We start from the raw sequence: 20,288 nt of genomic DNA on the forward strand, positions 1-20,288 counted from the left end.
TGATGAATTATGCAAAGCATTTTTAGAAGAAATGAGTAAAGAATTTGAGATGTCCATGTTTGGTGAGATGAAATTCTTTGTTAGATTGCAAATATAGTAGAACAAAAATGGTATCTACATCACTCAATCTAACTATATCAAGGAAATACTAAAGAAATTTGGAATGGAAGATTCAAGACTAGTTGGAACCCCTATGTCTACTAGACATAAGCTCTCCAAAAATGATGATTCCAAAGAAGTAGATTAGACCACATATAGATCAATGATTGAAAAATTATAGTATGTAGTACATACAAGACCTAATATTGCTCTAGCACTTGGAATAATGGCAAGATTCTCAACAAATCCCAGAGAAAACCATATGATGGCAAACAAGAGAATCATGAGATATCTAAAAGGTACTAAAGATTAAGGTTTATGGTAAAAACTTGGAAGCAATTTGGACTTAAAAGTGTTTACTAATGTTGATTGGGTAGGAAGTCTTGATGATAGAAAAACCATTAGTGGAGGAGCATTCTTCATTGGTATAAGATTGGTATCTTGGACAAGTAAGAAAAAAATTGTACATCTCAATCCTTAGTAGAGGCAGAATATGTGGCAACAACAGTTAATTGTTCTAGCATTGTTTGGTTAGAACAACTATTAGAAGGAATGAAGGTAGAGATCAAAGATCTAGTAGTCATATATTGTGATAACACCAATGCAATTAACATATCAAAGAATCTAGTGATGCATACCAAAAAAAATCACATTGCAATAAAATATCACTTCTTAAGAGTGTTGGTGCAAGAAAAAGAAGTTAGATTTTTATATTAATACAAAGGAACAAATTGCAGACATATTCACCAAGCCATTACCTAAGGATGCATTTATGTATCTAAGAGGTAAGCTAGGGGTCATTCCCTTATCTGAAGTTCACTAATTAAAGTTTAGTGATGCATCAACCAGAACCTAACTAAAGACCAATCAGTTGGTGTAGAATTGGCAAGGGCATATTGCAAATGAATTAGTACTTATGGTACATTGGTGTGGAATTATTGTATTTGGCATGTGTTGTCAAAGAGGGAGAAGTTTACTGTCATATCTCTAAGAAACTTTTGGAACCATAATAAAATAAGGAACCAAAGAGGGAGAAGTTTTCCAAAGAATAAGTTTGCTAAAAGAGGGAGAAAGTTCTAAATAAACTTGGTAGAAGTTGCTGCAGACAAAGAAAGAATTCGGTAAAAGGAAGAGCTCATACTGACAGAGGGAGTTGTCAAGTCTAAATCCAAAATTTCATTGTGCTATGACATTTTGTGTTTCCATCAATGCCAAAGAGGGAGATTTTTGGATACAATTGATTAATTGTGTATTATCCTTGATGTTACACAAATGTCATAATCATTATCACTCAGTATATGCCAAGCTCACTCAAATAGTGAAGACAATTTTTTGTGTCTACTAAGCGTTCCTATGTTTTCCTAGTTTAGAGGTTAGTTTTTACCGAGTTCACTTAGGTGTCTATTGGATTTTGATTTAATAGTGTTTAAACAAACAAGTATGCAAGGCAAGAATGTGTTTATGCCCAGCTATCTCCAATAATGGACACACTTCACCAAGAACCTGGGCCAACTATAAGGCTATACTCCTTCTGTACTTTAGGCTCTGCAAAACCTAGGCGGGTAGACCTATAGATTCTTTATATGGTACCAGTTATCAAAGCATACATTGAATCTAATGTAAAGTAGATAAAAACCCCTAAATCTTCTATACTTACCCAGGAATCACAAGCATGAAATAGCTAAGAACATATTTCGTGAAACTGGCAAGCTAAGTGAGGGTTAACATTGAATAGCTTTCAACATCAAAGGGAAAAATGATTTAATTATGTTGATGACAGCAAGACCCAAGTATGAGCAATAGAACTTAATGATCCTTTCTCTAACCAGTACCTTATCCATTGGGTAATAATGAATTCTAACCATACATCTTCTAGAAATCTGTGACATAATTCTTACATCAAGATCCCTGATCTATCCTTCACTTTGTGAATAGACATCTGCTACAGAATGAATCTCATACTCAGAACATCCTATCATGAAATCTGCAAATCCTGTGACAAACACCAAGCAATTACATGGCTCTTTGTTCCATAAGCAAGACATTTTAATCATATACATTTCAAAATGAAATGCAACCTAACTCATGCTCTTTGATCACAAATTAGAAGAAATAACAAATCCATAATCAGGAGACAAGATTCAGACTGAATTTAAAACCTTTGTTGCTCTTTATTTTCTTTCCTTGAAACCATATACATGAAATGTACAGAAAACAACTCATAATTCACCTAACAGACCAAAACTATCTATATAAAACATGAATGCTGCTCAATACAAAAGAGAAATGCTGGGTGTGTGGCTTTCACAGCCTAAGCAGAGCTCCAAGAACTGGAAAATAGAAAACCAACCAACAACCTTTTTTCAGAGGAGAAGAAAGAATAAATATGGAGAAGGCAATTGTCATGTCCCCTATTCAAATAATAAAAAATAAAATATAAACTTTGTTAAGGCAGGCAGGCTCCAAAAAGGTGAAATTTCGGAAAAAAGGGTTAATCTTTGGAAACCAATGGACTAATAAATAAAAATTATTATTAAATTATATTTTATTAACCCCTCTTGGACGTGAGTTAGGGTTATGCCCTCTTTAAAAGGGGTTTGGAGGCATTTTGGGCTCATTCTACATCTTGATTCTTGATAATTTTCTTGTTGTTCTTCAGAGGCTGCCAAACCTATGGAGAAGGAGACCCAAGAACGGGAGTTTGCAGGTTTCCAGGAAGGCTAAGGACAGGAGTTTGAAGCCATTCCATGTGCATGCTCATACAGAGTTTGCCCTTGTGCTGAATAGTGCCGATTTGGGTGTTTTTGGGGTTGTTTTTGGTTTGAATTTGGGTTTTCAGTTGAGTGTTTCATATCAGTTTGGTTTGCTGTTGTATTTCAGACTTTATGATGTTAAAATAGAGCTGAATATATGTATTGGGTCATGATTAAACTTCTGAGATAATTTATGAGTGTTTTGTGGTGTTTCCGGGCATTTTTTTGTGTTAATTTCGGGAGCCCGATTGAGCATAGTTTTGCCCTACATTTGTGATCTGTTGTGTAAGGGCTATACAAATCTGGAAATGTCATTTTGTAGGCTGTTATGATGCTGAAATCTTTGTAAAAATGTCCATTTTCAGATTTATTAATAATTTGTGAAGTTGTGAAGTTTTTGGCACTAATTTGGACATACCCGATTTGGGTTTTATTGGAAAATTGGCAGATCTTTGTTATATTGGTTGTTTGATTTTAAAGTTCAGATTTGAGGCTGGAAATATCATAAAAAATCAGTAAAGGGACATTTCAGTGGTATCAGAGCCGTGATCTTGCCAGCCTGAGGGTTTGTAGAAGTTGCATGTCAGTTTTAACAACTACCCAGATCTTGCATGTCAAGTTTTGATAACTACCCAGATCTTGCATGTCATATTTTATGATTGCATGCAACTAAGTGAAAGAGAAAAAAGATATTTACAGCGAGAAAAGAATAAAGAAATTTTGATCAAAGCCCCAGTTGAAAGCAAAAGTACAAAATCCAAGGAAGAAAAAGGTATGGCTGATCCAGATGAGATGGCAAAGAAATTCTTCCAAGACATCCAAAATACTCAGAAGCAAACAGTGGATGGTTTGGCGGAAACTAGAGAGGCTTTGCGAATATTGACAGAAAAATTACAAGGAATTGCATCTATTAATGAGAAAGGGAGCACTTCAGAGGAGCCGAATAATGGGAGATCCACACCATCTAAATCAACCAAATCCATTTTCTTGCCTGCAGATGAGCCACCAGTACCAAATCCAGCCATTAATCCAGTGGAAGAGGTTACAGGTAATTTGGTTACATTAAGAGCTACTTACAATGGCTTAGATGATGACTTTCGTAGTTCAGTTCCTTTTAGAGAATATGTGGATATGATGAACGCTTTGATGCCCAAGAAAGAGAATAGGAGGGAGCATGACACAAGTGGAAGAGAGCTCAAAAATAAAATAAGCAAGTTTACAGCGCCTACTTTTGATGGAACAAATAAAATTTCAGCTAGAGCATGGCTACAAAAATTACAAACTTTCTTCACACTTAACCCCATGAAAGAGAGTGATGCTATTCAATTTGCAAGTCTACACTTGGAAGATGCAGCCTATGATTGGTGGTATCATGGAATGACTACTCAAGGTCACGATCAGGTAACTACATTTGAAGATTTCAGTCAAAGGGTGATAGATAGATTTGACCTCAAGGATGATGAAGAGTACTTTAAAGAATTGTCAAAGTTGAAGCAAACCAAATCAGTTAATGAGTATATAGAAGAATTTCAAAAAGTGGCTGTTATGGTACCTGATATGAGTGAAAAGAGGATCATTTATCTTTTCCTTGATGGTTTAGAAGATTCTGTTAAGGGTTTGGTTAAGGCTTTCTCACCCTCAACCTTACAGGAAGCTATCAAAAGAAGCTTGCAACTTGAAACTTGTGTGCCTATGAAATCAGTCACTAATCAAAAACCCCCAAATCTTTGGCAACATAAGGGAAATTTTCAGAAAAAGATTTTCCCAACACTACCACCAAAAGATGTGACAAATGTGGCAAAAAAGAAGGTAGATGAAGAGACTAGGAGTGAATTACGAAGGAAAAAGCTTTGTTTTACTTGTAGAGAACCATGGGTTCCAGGACACAGATGTTTGGGGAAAGGTCAAGTGCACTATATTGAAGTTGCTTCAGAATCTGATTCAGATGAGCATGAGGAATTTCATGATACTAAGGAGGAGGTAGAAGAAGAGAAAGTAAAAGAAATCAGCAAGGATGGCACTTTAGCAGCATTATCAGGAGTCCCAAGATACCATCCCTTCCGAATTCGAGGGGTACTAGCAGGGCAAAGGTTGACTGTTCTTCTTGATAGTGGGGCAACTCACAATTTTATTGATGAGGGATTTGTCATGAAAAGAGGGCTTAAAGCAGAAGATTTTGAGGGATTCAATGTTACTGTAGCTGATGGATTCACTATGCCTTGCACACGGGTGGTGAAACAACTCAAGATGACCTTAGGAGATTATGAGTTATGTGATGACTTCTATGTGGTTGGTATTGGGGAGACAGATCTTGTATTGGGTGTTCAATGGTTGCACTCTATCGGAGGCTATTACATGAACCATCAAACTATGGAGTTTAAATTTCATTCCAATGGGAAAGAAGTCATATTGAGAGGGTTATCGAATGGAGCACCTAAGGCGGTCTCTGCAAAGAGGATGGAGAGGACTTTTCGAAGAGGACAAGTAACATGGGCAGCAGGAGTCATAATCCAACCAACAAGCTCTCCCAAGAATCAAGGTAATTTCCATTTTGAAATTCAAAATATTCTTGATAAGCATAGTATAGTTTTCAATGACTTGCCTCCAGGATTACCACCAGATAGAGGTTTTGAGCATGTTATAGAGTTAGAACAGGGTACCAAACCAGTTATAACAACCCCATACCGCCATCCAAGAGGTTATAAGGAAGAAATTGAAAAAACTATTAAAGAACTCCTAGACATGGGATTCATAAGGCCTAGCTCTAGTCCATTTGCATCATCTGTGGTACTTGTCAAGAAAAAGGATGGTACAATGAGAATGTGTATAGACTACAGGGCTCTAAACAAGAAGACCATAAAAAATAGGTATCCCATACCACGCATAGATGAACTCATTGATGAGTTACATGGTGCTGTATACTTCTCAAAAATTGACTTAAGATCAGGCTACCATCAAATCCGAATGAGGAGTGAAGATGTGGAAAAGACTGCTTTCAGATGTCACTATGGGCACTTTGAATTTCTTGTTATGCCATTTGGACTCACTAATGCACCAGCAACATTCCAATCTTGTATGAATAAGGTATTCAGTCAGCATCTTCGAAAATTTGTTTTGGTATTTTTTGATGATATCTTGATATACAGTAAAACATGGGAAGAGCATCTAAAGCACATAGACACTGTTTTGGGAATCTTGGAGCAGCAATCCTTCTATGCTAAGCTATCTAAATGTGAGTTTGGTTTGACAGAGATCCTATATTTGGGACATATTATAAGCTCTAAAGGAGTACAGGTTGATCAACAAAAAATCCAGGCAATTTTGGATTGGCCTCCACCCACTAATCTTACACAGTTGAGAGGTTTCTTCGGGTTGTGTAGCTACTATAGGAGATTTGCCAAGGGATTTTCTCAGCTTGCTGCCCCCTTGACTGATTTGACAAAGAAAGGAGCTTTTGTTTGGACAGAAGAGGCACAAAAAACATTTGATAAGCTTAAGGAGGTAATGAGTTCATGCCCTGTGCTTGCAATTCCAGATTTCTCTTTACCTTTTGTTGTTGAATGTGATGCTTCGGGAGAAGGTATAGGGGCTGTCCTAACTCAAAGGGGACATCCAATAGAATTTGAAAGTAGAAAATTAAATCAATCAGAGAAAGGGTACTCCATCTATGATAAGGAAATGTTGGCAATCATGCATGCACTTCATAAGTTTAGACAATATTTGGTATGTGGGAGATTCATTGTAAAGACAGACCATAATAGCCTCAGGTTCTTCTTGAACCAAAGGGATTTGAATGATCGTCAACAAAAATGGGTAAGCAAATTGCAAGCTTATGATTCTGATATTGAATACATGAAAGGAAAGAATAATGTGGTTGCTGATGCTCTCTCAAGAAAGCCCACTTTGTGTTCCTTATCATCTATCTCTGCTGATTGGAAAGTCTCCATAATTTTAGAGTATGCTAAAGATTCATTTGCCACCAAGATTTTGGATAAGTTAGTGGATGATAACAGGTACAAGGTTGTTGATGAATTGATTTATTACAAGAACAGGATCTTCTTAGTGCCAGGGTCAAAAACTAAGGAGAGGATATTGAGGGCCTTTCATGACACACCTTTGGCTGGTCACCAGGGATACTTCAAGACATACAGGCAAATTCGAGAGCGGTTTTCATGGAAGGGTATGAAGGAGGATGTCCTTAAACACATTAAGGAATGTATGGTATGCCAACAAAGCAAGAGTGAGCAAAATTTTCCTGCAGGGTTGTTGCAGCCACTTCCTATTCCTGAACAAAAATGGGAAAGTATTTCCATGGATTTCATCACTGGGTTGCCCAAAGTTCAAGGTAAGGATTGCATATATGTGGTGGTAGATAGACTAACTAAGTATGCACATTTCTTTCCTATCACATCTGATTTCAAGGCATCACAAGTGGCCGAATTGTTCTTCAAGGAAATTTTTAGATTACATGGTTTGCCTAGAAACATTGTTAGTGACCGGGACAGTAGATTCCTCAGCTCTTTTTGGAAGGAGCTCTTTCATTTGGCAGGAACTGAACTCACTCCCAGTACTAGCTATCACCCTCAAACAGATGGACAAACAGAGATAGTTAATAAATGGATAGAAGGATATTTGAGGAACTATGTTTCAAATCAACAACATGCTTGGGTGAAATGGTTACACCTAGGGGAGTATTGTTACAATACATCTCATCACATGTCTATTGGTATGCCTCCTTTTTGTGCTCTTTATGGTTATGATGCCCTTTCCTTTGTTGATCTAATACTTTCCGATAGCAGAGTACCCGCAGCAAGTGATTTCATCAAGCAAAGCCAAGACATAATAAGGTCCCTCAAGGATAATCTACAACATGCACAAAACCAACAAAAGATATATGCTGATAGGAAAAGGATTGAAAGATCTTTTGAGGTGGAAGATTTGGTATTTGTGAGGTTGCAGCCATATAAGCAAAGCACCTTGAAGAGAAGTGGGGCAGAGAAACTCAAGCCAAGGTTCTATGGGCCTTATAAAATCATCAAGAAGGTAGGAGAGGTAGCTTATGAATTAGAGCTCCCACCAAACAGCAAAATACATAATATTTTTCATGTATCTTGCTTAAAGAAGGTTCTAGGCCAGCAAACCATAGTATCTACAGAATTACCACCTCTTGATGATGAAGGGAAATTAGTTTTGATACCAGAAGAGATTTTGGATACAAGAGAGAAAAGGTTGAGAAATAGGAGCATCACAGAGCATTTGGTCAAATGGAAAGGATTACCACTAGAGGATGCAACTTGGGAAGGAGAACATATTCTTGAAAATTCCAACCTTCATTGCTTGAGGACAAGCAATATTTGGGAGGGGAGGACTTGTCATGTCCCCTATTCAAATAATAAAAAAAAAAATATAAACTTTGTTAAGGCAGGCAGGCTCCAAAAAGGTGAAATTTCGGAAAAAAGGGTTAATCTTTGGAAACCAATGGACTAATAAATAAAAATTATTATTAAATTATATTTTATTAACCCCTCTTGGACGTGAGTTAGGGTTATGCCCTCTTTAAAAGGGGTTTGGAGGCATTTTGGGCTCATTCTACATCTTGATTCTTGATAATTTTCTTGTTGTTCTTCAGAGGCTGCCAAACCTGTGGAGAAGGAGACCCAAGAACGGGAGTTTGCAGGTTTCCAAGAAGGCTAAGGATGGGAGTTTGAAGCCATTCCATGTGCATGCTCATACAGAGTTTGCCCTTGTGCTGAATAGTGCCGATTTGGGTGTTTTCGGGGTTGTTTTTGGTTTGAATTTGGGTTTTCAGTTGAGTGTTTCATATCAGTTTGGTTTGCTGTTGTATTTCAGACTTTATGATGTTAAAATAGAGCTGAATATATGTATTGGGTCGTGATTAAACTTCTGAGATAATTTATGAGTGTTTTGTGGTGTTTCCGGGCATTTTTTTGTGTTAATTTCGGGAGCCCGATTGAGCATAGTTTTGCCCTACATTTGTGATCTGTTGTGTAAGGGCTATACAAATCTGGAAATGTCATTTTGTAGGCTGTTATGATGCTGAAATCTTTGTAAAAATGTCCATTTTCAGATTTATTAATAATTTGTGAAGTTGTGAAGTTTTTGGCACTAATTTGGACATACCCGATTTGGGTTTTATTGGAAAATTGGCAGATCTTTGTTATATTGGTTGTTTGATTTTAAAGTTCAGATTTGAGGCTGGAAATATCATAAAAAATCAGTAAAGGGACATTTCAGCAATTCCCAGATTCAATTTGCAATTAACAAGTGTACCCTCAGAATTCCTTTTCAAGATAACTAAAAGCTTCTCTCTACCTTCTCTTTGTAACTGAAAATCAAATCCTTTCATTTTGGCTCATAAAATATCTCAAAATGTAATGATGAAAGGATGTAACTGATTCTTGATACTAAAATGAATTCACCGTAAAAGTGAAAATCCAATTCAATGTAACTTCTAGAATGTAAGAAAACTGCTTAAGGATAATTTTCTTCACATTCGGGTTCCAAAAGGTCTTCAAAACTACCTTATAACTGATTCAGATGCTCAAAGATTAAATCTGCTTGTTCTATTGCCAATACCCTGGATTTCACAAATTGGCCTACCACGTGAACCGATGAACACTTGTGCATAATCTGACTCCAAAAATGAAAAATTCAGCTCTTCTCAATTTCGAGGGTATATTGGAGTGCCTATTTTGGATTAAAATAGCCCTAGTTATGTCCCTCTGAAAATCAGGCTTCCAATCACAGGTTTGCACATTACTTTGCAAAAATTAAAACCTTTTATATAGTTTAAACTATATTAAAGTTTCAAACATTACTTAAATGGGAGAAATAATAAAATATTTAAATTTGAAATTTCTCAAATTCTCCACCATTTTCTATTCGGGTCAAACTTGGTTGACCAACCTTGACAAGTGGCATATTTTGATTCGCTCCTTCCATGCACAGCTGTTAGACACCTCCAACTAGGTGCCATGTGTGATCACCAGATTCGTGAATCTCATGGCCATGTCACCAATCACCATGTCATCATTGCCACGTCATAATCGCTATGTCGTTGTAACATGTCAGCATCTGTCGTGTCATTAACAACATAGCGACCTCGCGCACGTGTCACCCTCTACCACATCAACACCTTGGGAAGCATGCCACATCAAGAAGCACTTGCCACATGTCACCTTTTGGTTCAATGCTCCATATCCAAGTGGGACCCACGTGCTCATTTTACCTTTTAGCCAGTTTTGAAATTTTTTGGCAAGTTGCCAAGTCACTAGCCGAATTTTCTAAGATTTTTCGGCAAGTGCTATAGCGACCTGCCAGATTTTTGAGTTTTCTGGCCACTTCAATTTGCTGATATCATCATTTGGGCATGCATTTTCTTTCAAAATTTACTTTACTCCTTCTAACTGACTGGGACCCACGTGCACCTCCCTTGCCTTTTCAAAAGGCATTGTCTTGTTCACGCCATATATTTGAGTGCAAAAGTATATAAAGACTAAAAATGCTCCCCACCTGCTCAATGTGGGATAATGTTCCTCAATGGTTTTCCCTCTTTATGTTTGCTGTGATTGCTAAATGCATGGGTTTTCTTTTGCTGCATATGTGTGAGTTATTCCAGCTCCTTTGGCATGGGTTTCTTATTCTAAATGTGAAGCTCCATCTTGCTAGTCATTTTTTGCTATGAATCTACAGAATTTTTATTGTAATGGTCATTTCTTATGCACATGGTCATTTAAAATGAGCTCCCCCCTTCTAAAAAATGTGATACTATTGCTAGAGGAAGCCATGGACTTCAAAAACGTGGATACATGCTTCCTTGAGCTTTGTTTCAACAGCAAATTTGTTCATTTTTCTAAAAACGTGGATGCTTCTTCCTCTGTGGATGCTTGCTGTTGTACTCTTTATTTTCTCCAGACATGGAGCACATCTTCCATGTTGAAAACTACCTCTCAGCTACAACTTTCAAATTGAGACTACAATGTGGGAGAGAGCAGCCATTATGCAATCTTTTCCTTAATTCAATGTGCAAACTCACAACAAAAAGCTTCATTGCGCTTGTGGATTTTAATTGGTGTGGAAATTTCTTGATTAATACTATCTTTTGAATCTACCAGCAAATCAACATCATATTGTGATCCTCTAAATCTCTTTAATGGAACACTTTCCAAATTCTCTCTTTCTTGAATCTTCACATGCTCTTTGTATTTTGTTTTTAAGAAACCATTTCCACCATTTACTTTGTCATAAGATTGAATCATATGCATAATGATCATCAATTCATTATTTTAAACTCACTTTTAATCAATTCTACAAATTGTGAATTAGTGTTTGGAGGCCTGTCGGTTGTAATTAAAACTTGATCCAATTAAGTAATCGGGCTATGAAAATTGGCATGAGTGTTCAATCATACACGCTCTACCATATTGAAAATTTTCTGCCCATGAGGAATTCTTGATCAAAAGATTTTAATTGCCGAACATTCATACTTCAATTATCCTGCAGGCAAACAATTTTAAAAAACATAAACTGGACTCAGGTTCGGCATTATAAACTGGGTTATTGACCACTTGGGGTTCTAAAAACTAGAATATAAGTTCTTTTCCATGAAGAGAAACTAATTCTATGGTTTGGGCTCATGACGAATCACAGGGCACATTTTTGAAAACAGGTACTTGGAAATTTTAACTTGCAAATGTGTCAAAAAGTAATTTTTGGCAAATGTACGGACATATGAAAGTATGCAAATGGATTTGTCATGACTTGAGAATTGGCATACTTGAAGGATTTTTAGGAGACAACAAAATGATATAATCCATTTAGGCTCACCAATCACAGGATCAAAGTTATAATATGCCGAACAAGGGTACGTATCAATCAGGACACCTTAGCCGTAACAAAATAATATAAACTGGGTTTTTAGTCATGTTAGAAAATTGATCAAATGGATTCGTCATGATCTCAAAATTGGAACATATGAAGTGTCTGACCTCTAGAACACAATTCAAAAATAATTTTTCCATTTGGGTCAACTGGGTCAAAGATATGATTGGTCAAATAGGGCTTCCCAGAATTGTGAACTAGTTAAATGCACAAAACAGTAAATGACCAACTTTGCGGGGTGCAAAACCTAGTCAAACGGATTCAAAATGGCTTAAAAATTGAAAAATAGATTCTTTGTTATGTATAATAAACATTTCCAAAGTGGCTAGTCATGAAATATTCCTGGGTAAAAAATATTCAGATGCAAACTGGGCCTCTGATCGCTATTTGACACGGGCAGAATTACAAATTTTGACACTAGCTCAAAATGGGGCTTCGCAGAATGGTTTGAAATGCCAGTTTAACTTCATAAAACACATAGATGCACTAAATGAAAGGTATTCGAAACATTAAACACCTCTTAGGCCTCAGATTGACAACCAGGTACAATCTCATTTAAAAGCATTTAAGGGCTTCATTTCTCAATGGTACTAAAAATTGACCTTGCAATTTTTAATCCCATTAGTGGCTCTGTTTGGGGATGCATGTCCCTTGTGCACATGGCAAGGATTCAGATCTCTGGGAGAAGCATACTACACACTTGAACAGAAAAAACTTCCTCTCGAACAACTTTATAGGGAAACTACTCTTAACTATGTACAAGAGATGGCCCCAGGCCACTGAAAAGTTTCAAAACTTTTTACCTCTGTCATATACCTTATTTTCATTCACATTCTCCTGAGGCAAACTGAAACTCTCATTCTTCCTTGTCTTACCCAACACATCATTATTCACAATCAACTCAATAGGTAAAACAAAACTATCATCATCTTCATAGTGCGAATAAAAATCAGACATAATTTCTTCATCTTGCCCACTATGAAAAAATGGATCGGCATGACCATAAGAACTGATATCAAGCTGAAACTAATCACTTCTAACTGAATCATGGATTCCTTTAATCATAAACACAAAAGCTTAGTACTCCATTTCATTCAATGAGTTACATGAATCAATTTGTAACTCACCTTGTGCCTCCGAGTGTGAAGAGTATGTAGAATATGATTTCTGCCTACTTGCAACCATGTTACTCATCAAGTCAGATTTATCATTTGCTGAAACCTCTTCACATTCTTCAAACAACTGATTAGTCACCAAAATTGAAAACCCATTCTAAAAGTGCTGATCTAAACTATGTTGACCACTATCATCTTCTTCATCAAACTAAAAATCAGAATACACCTTGAACTTATCTTCACAAGACTTATCAGCATATAAAGAAAAGCCATAATCTGATTGACAATATTCACTATTTTCCTCTTCATCACATGAAATATCAAAACTTATTGTACCATAACCAACATGGAAAGAATCTGAAATAGCATTAAACTTCCCTTCACTAACATAATCAGCATTCAAAAAATTGTCATGTGCAAAGACATTTGAGGTACTGTCATCTACACCTCCAAAATCCGATAAGGATTGTTCAGATTCTAGATCTTTTTCTACATCAAACTTTAGGGAATTGATTTGACTGAATGAGAAAGTATTATGAGAGAAAATATGAAGATCCTTAGAAATACTTACGTGCTTTTCAAACTCACGAGCCAACAATTCTGAGATTTCATCGGAGCTCAAGAAGATTGCCTCACAAATCTTCTCCTAGCTATGGTTATCATCTGGATAACATGAAGAACTTACAACAACAAGATCCTTAGTGTAACAATATGGAAAATCAACATTATTACAACATTCTTTCTTATCATGGCAATCACTAGATCTACTATTGTTACAACTTTCTTCAACTTCATATGTACTGTAACAAAATTTATCTTCTCTTTTATATCCATCTTTTTCATGCTAATTGCTATTACCTGATTCATTAACATTTGAATCCACCTCTTCACATTTGGAGGACAGATTATCTTGCTCTACAGACTCATTGTATTCATTACTACCTTGGCTTTTAGCACACTCATTATCATTAGGAGATATTTCATGAAATCTATAATCACCACTTTCCATCTCCTCAATGAATTTTTCAATTTGCAAAATTATTTGTAACCTTAGAGGTGCTCGCCAATTGACTGAATTGGGTACTATAAAATCAAGGAAAACATTTGGCAAGGAAGATTCCTCAGGTCTACAATGAAAAGGCACTTACTAATTACTGATTTAAGCCTTAAATAGCATTGTTCGACACTTAAACCTTGAGTACTTCCTACTTGAATTCTTATAAGATTGACAATCCTTTTGTAGACCAGTCTATTCAACATAGCAATGTTATTTTTCATAGTTTCTAAACTCTCAGAATTTGGCAAACTAATCTCAGATCTAAGATATGACTCCATCTTAGAACTAAATTTTGACCTCTTCTTTCTAGTGCTAAAAATCACTTAATAGAGGCAACTTCTGTAAATACTTGATTTCCATGAAAAGGAAGATGAAAATCAAAATACCTCAAATGCTGATGCTGAACTTCAATCTACTGATTTGACATAGGTGTAAGAATGGAATTATTTACACCACTGATCAAATTTTGTAGAGCCACCACCTCTTTACAAGAGGAATAAAATAACCACTATTGTGATCTACTTTTACATTTCAATTTCTTTATAATAGCAGATTTCAAACAACACTTTAAAACTTATCAAGAATTTAAAACTCCTTTCCAAGAAACTACCAAAAACTTCAGACCTACCCGTACAACTGAAAGTCTTTCAAAATTTTGTAATGAAATCAATTAGGAACAAACTAGTATAGAGATTTGAGAGTTTCCACTCACACTTGGTGAGAAATAAAACATAATTTTTCACTTGACAAATCTGAACCAAACCTTCAATGTTGGAAATACTTGCAGATCACTAACATCTTGAAAATAATTTACACTTTATAAATGAATTCTTGACTCTGGACTTTCTCAACAACACTTACAAATTGAACTAATTGAAAATAGACCTATAACAGTCATAGCACACAATTTTCATCCAATTTTACAATATAGTGTTGTCCAGGGATAAAACTTACTAGGGTGCATGATATTTGAGTAAGAGACCTAGAAAACACATCAGATAACATACTGCTATAAATCCTTTATGCACTTCTTCTGCTATATTGAATCTCTTCTTTTAAATTCTCAAGGTTTGTGTTAAATTTGATTCAATACAGTCCCCAGTAGAGTCGCCATTTTTTTGGCTTCTGATTTAACAGTGTTTAAACAACCAAGTATGCAAGGCAATAATGTGTCTATGGGCAGCTATCTCCAATAATGGACACACTTCACCAAGAACCTGGGCCAACTATAAGGCTATACTCCTTCTGCACTTCAGGCTCTGCAAAACCTAGGCAGGTAGACCTATAGATTCTTTATATGGTACCAGTTATCAAAGCATACACTGAATCTAATGTAAAGTAGATAAAAACCCCTAAATCTTCTATACTTACCCAGGAATCACAAGCATGAAATAGCTAAGAACATACTTCGTGAAACTGGCAAGCTAAGTGAGCGTTAACATTGAATAGCTTTCAACATAAAAGGGGAAAATGATTTAATTATGTTGATGACAACAAGACCCAAGTATGAGCAACAGAACTTAATGATCCTTTCTCTGAATAGTGCCTTATCCATTGGGCAATTACATGAATTCTAACCATACATCTTCTATAAATCTATGACATAATTCCTACATCAAGATCCTTGATCTATCCTTCACTTTGTGAACAGACATCTGCTACAGAATGAATCTCATACTCAGAACATCCTATCATGAAATCTGCAAACCCTGTGACAAACACCAAGCAATTACATGGCTCTTTGTTCCATAAGCAAGACATTTTAATCATATACATTTCAAAATGAAATGCAACCTAACTCATGCTCTTTGATCACAAATTAGAAGAAATAACAGATCCATAATCAGGAGACAAGATTCAGACTGAACTTAAAACCTTTGCTACTCTTTATTTGCTTTCCTTGAAACCATATACATGAAATGTATAGAAAACAACTCATAAATCACCTAACAGACTAGAACTATCTGCATAAAATATGAATGTTGCTCAATCCAAAAGAGAAATATTGGGTGTGTGGCTTTCATAGCCTGAGCAGGGCTCCAAGAACTGGAAAATAGAAAACCAACCAACAACGTTTTTCAGAGGAGAAGAAAGAATAAATATGGAGAAGGCAATTCCCGGATTCAATTTGCAATTAACAAGTGTAACTTCAGAATTCCTTCCCAAGATAACTAAAAGATTCTCTCTACCTTCTCTCTATAACTGAAAATCAAATCCTTTCATTTTGGCTCATAAAATATCTCAAAATGTAATGATGAAAAGATGTAACTGATTCTTGATACTAAAATGAATTCACCGTAAAAGTGAAAATCTAGTTCAATGTAACTTCGAAAATGTAAGAAAACTGCTTAAGGATAATTTTCTTCACATTTGGGTTCCAAAAGGTCTTCAAAATTGCCTTATAACTGATTCAGATTCTCAAAGATTAAATCTGCTTGTTCTGTTGCCAATACCCTAGATTTCACAAACTGGCCTACCATGTGAACCGGTGAACACCTGTGCATAATCTGACTCCAAAAATGAAAAATTCAGCTCTTCCCAATTTCGACGGTATATTGGAGTGCCTATTTTGGATTAAAATAGCCCCAGTTACGTCCCTCTAAAAATTAGGCTTCCAGTCACAGGTTTGCACATTATTTTGCAAAAATTAAAACCTTTTATATAGTTTAAACTATATTAAAGTTTCAAACATTACTTAAATAGGGGAAATAATAAAATATTTAAATTTGAAATTTCTCAAATTCTCCACCATTTTCTATCTGGGTCAAACTTGGTTGATCGACCTTGACACGTGGCATATTTTGATTCGCTCCTTCCATGAACAGCTGTTAGACACCTCCAACTGGGTGCCATGTGTCATCACCAGATTTGTCAATCTCATGGCCATGTCACCGGTCACCATGTCATCATTGCCACGTCATAGTCACTATGTCATTGTAACATGTCAGCATCTACCATGTCATCAGCGACATAGCAACCTCGCGACACGTGTCACCCTCTACCACATCAACACCTTGGGAAGCGTGCCATGTCAAGAAGCGTTTGCCACATGTCACCTTTTGGTTCGATGCTCCATATCCAACTGGGACCCACGTGCTCATTTTACCTTTTAGCCAGATTTGAAATTTTTTGGCAAGTTGCCAAGTCGCTAGCTGGATTTTCTAAGATTTTTCGGCAAGTGCCATAGCGACCTACCGGATTTTTGAGTTTTTCGGCTGCTTCAATTTGTTGACATCATCATTTGGGCATGCATTTTCTTTCAAAAGTTACTTTACTCCTTCTGGCCGACTAGGACCCACATGCACCTCCCTTGCCTTTTCAAAAGGCATTGTCTTGTTGACACCATATGTTTGAGTGCAAAAGTATATAAAGACTAAAAATGCTCCCCACCTGCTCAATGTGGGATAATGTTCCTCAATGGTTTTCCCTCTTTATGTTTGCTATGATTCCTAAATGCATGGGTTTTCTTTTGCTGCATATGTGTGAGTTGTTCCAGCTCCTTTGGCATGAGTTTCTTATTCTAAACGTGCAGCTCCATCCTGTTGGTCATTTTTGGCTATGAATCTATAGATTTTTCATTGTAATGGTCATTTCTTATGCACATGGTCATTTAAAATGAGCTCCCCCCTTCTAAAAAATGTGATATTGTTGCTGGAGGAAGCCATGGGCTTCAAAAATGTGGATACATGCTTCCTTGAGCTTTGTTTCAGCAGCAAATCTGTTCCTTTTTCTAAAAACGTGGATGCTTCTTCCTCTGTGTATGCTTGCTGCTGTACTCTTTATTTTCTCCAGACATGGAGCACATCTTCCATGTTGAAAACTACCTCTCAGCTACAACTTTCAAATTGAGACTACAATGTGGGAGAGAGCAGCCATTATGCAATCTTTTCCTTAATTCAATGTGCAAACTCACAACCAAAAGCTTCATTGTGCTTGTGGATTTTAATTGGTGTGGAAATTTCTTGATTAATACTATCTTTTGAATCTGCTGACAAATCAGCATCATATTGTGATCATCTAAACCTCTTTAATGGAACACTTTCCAAATTCTCTCTTTCTTGAATCTTCACATGCTCTTTGTATTTTTCTTTTAAGAAACCATTTCCACCATTTAATTTGTCATAATATTGAATCATATGCATAATGATCATCAATTCATTATTTTAAACTCACTTTTAATCAATTCTACAAATTGTGAATTAGTGTCTGGAGGCCTGCCAGTTGTAATTAAAACTTGATCCAATCAAGTAATCGAGCTATGAAAATTGGCATGAGTGTTCAATCATACATGCTCTACCATATTGCAAATTTTCAGCCCTTGAGGAATTCTTGATCAAAAGATTTTAATTGCCGAACATTCATACTTCAATTATCCTGCAGGCAAACAATGTTAAAAAACATAAACTGGGCTCGGGTTCGGCATTATAAACTAGGTTATTGACCACTTGGGGCTCTGAAAACTAGGATATAGGTTCTTTTCCATGAAGAGAAACTAATTCTATGGTTTGAGCTCATGACGAATCACAGGGCACATTTGGCGAATTTCTGAAAATGGGTACTTGGAGATTTTAACTTGCAAATGTGTCAAAAAGTAATTTTTGGCAAATGTACGGACATATGAAAGTATGCAAATGGATTTGTCATGACTTGAGAATTGGCATACTTGAAGGATTTTTAGGAGACAACACAATGATATAATCCATTTAGGCTCACCGATTATAGGATCAAGGTTTAATGTGCCGAACAGGGGTACGTATCAATCAGGACACCTTAGCCGTAACAAAATAATATAAACTTGGTTTTTAATCATGTTAGCAAATTGATCAAATAGATTTGTCATAATCTCAAAATTTGAACATATGAAGTGTCTAACCCCTGGAACATAATGCAAAAATAATTTTTTCATTTGGGTCAACTGGGTCAAAGATATGATTGGTCGAACAGGGCTTCCCAGAATTGTGAACAACTAGTTAAATGCACAAAATAGTAAATGACCAACTTTGCGAGGTGCAAAACCTTGTCAAACGGATTCCAAATGACTTGAAAATTGAAACATAGGTTCTTTTTTATGCATACTAAATATCCTCAAAGTGGCTAGTCATGACACTTTCCTGGGTAAAAAATATTCAGATGCAAACTGGGCCTCTAATCGCTATTTGACACTTGGGCAAAATTACAAATTTTGACACTAGCTCAAAATGGGACTTTGCAAAATGGTTTGAAATGCCAGTTTAACTTCATAGAACACATAGACTCACTAAATGAAAGGTGTTAGAAACATTAAACACCTCTTAGGCCTCAGACTGACAACCAGGTACAATCTCATTTAAAAGCATTTAAGGGCTTCATTTCTCAATGGTACTAAAAATTGACCTTGCAATTTTTAGTCCCAACAATGTCAAAGGAAAAGTTGTAGAAAGTGAGTGTTAACCAAACTCACTCAGTTAATGAAGGAAAGTTGGATGGAACCAATGCTAATCAAGCTCACTCAGTTGCCAAAGTATTTTCACTAATTCACAATGTTAATTGAGCTTTTGTTGGTTAACAAAGGAAATCATTTTTGAGTTAGTTTCTACTAAGCTAGGTTGGGTAATGAAGGATTTTATTATTTTGTCATATTAAGCTTAATTGATTTGTCTATTGATTCCAACCAACTAAGGTGATGAATATTAATTATTCTAAGTTATATTTGACCTGACTTGACAAAGTGGAAGATATAAGTATAATGTCAAGTTGTGATTTCAAAGTGTGTGAGTGCAAGTATGAAGATGTTATTGAAGATTTAATGATGAGAAGGGGAAGCAAATTTGAAGGATAAGTAGAACATCCTTGTGGAGAAGCAAAGCTATATTCGATCAAGAAGGATCAAGTACAAGCTAGAACAGAGATATGTAATCAGAAAATCAATTGCATTCAAATCAAATCATCTTATTGTTACTCTCTAACCATTGTAGTAGTGATCTAAATCTCCTAACAGAGTTGGCTTAACAACTATTTGCAAATCCTCTTACAAGGTAGTAGTTCTATTGAATTGTATCAAGACTTCTAATGAGGCCACTCCTAACAAGGTGATTAAATCCTTTAATAGGGTCACACCTAACAGTGTGTTTTGTAACTGTTAATAGGGTTGGCTCCTAACAAGGCTCACTTCATATTAGTGAAAAATAGTAACTAGTTATAATTGGTGGTTTTTTCCAAATTGGGTTTCCACATTAAATCCTAGTGTCAAATGTGTTCATGCTATTTTTTTATGTGTTTGCAACCAAGTTAAAGTAATGTTAATCAAAGAAAACATCTAAAAGTTTATATGTTAAGAATTTACTGAGCTAATTCAACTCTTACCTAGTTACAATATTCTGTGTT

The sequence above is a fragment of the Cupressus sempervirens genome, chromosome 2 (assembly GCF_028749045.1).
Source record: "Cupressus sempervirens isolate cs-2001-9-10 chromosome 2, ASM2874904v1, whole genome shotgun sequence".
Lineage (NCBI taxonomy): Eukaryota > Viridiplantae > Streptophyta > Pinopsida > Cupressales > Cupressaceae > Cupressus > Cupressus sempervirens.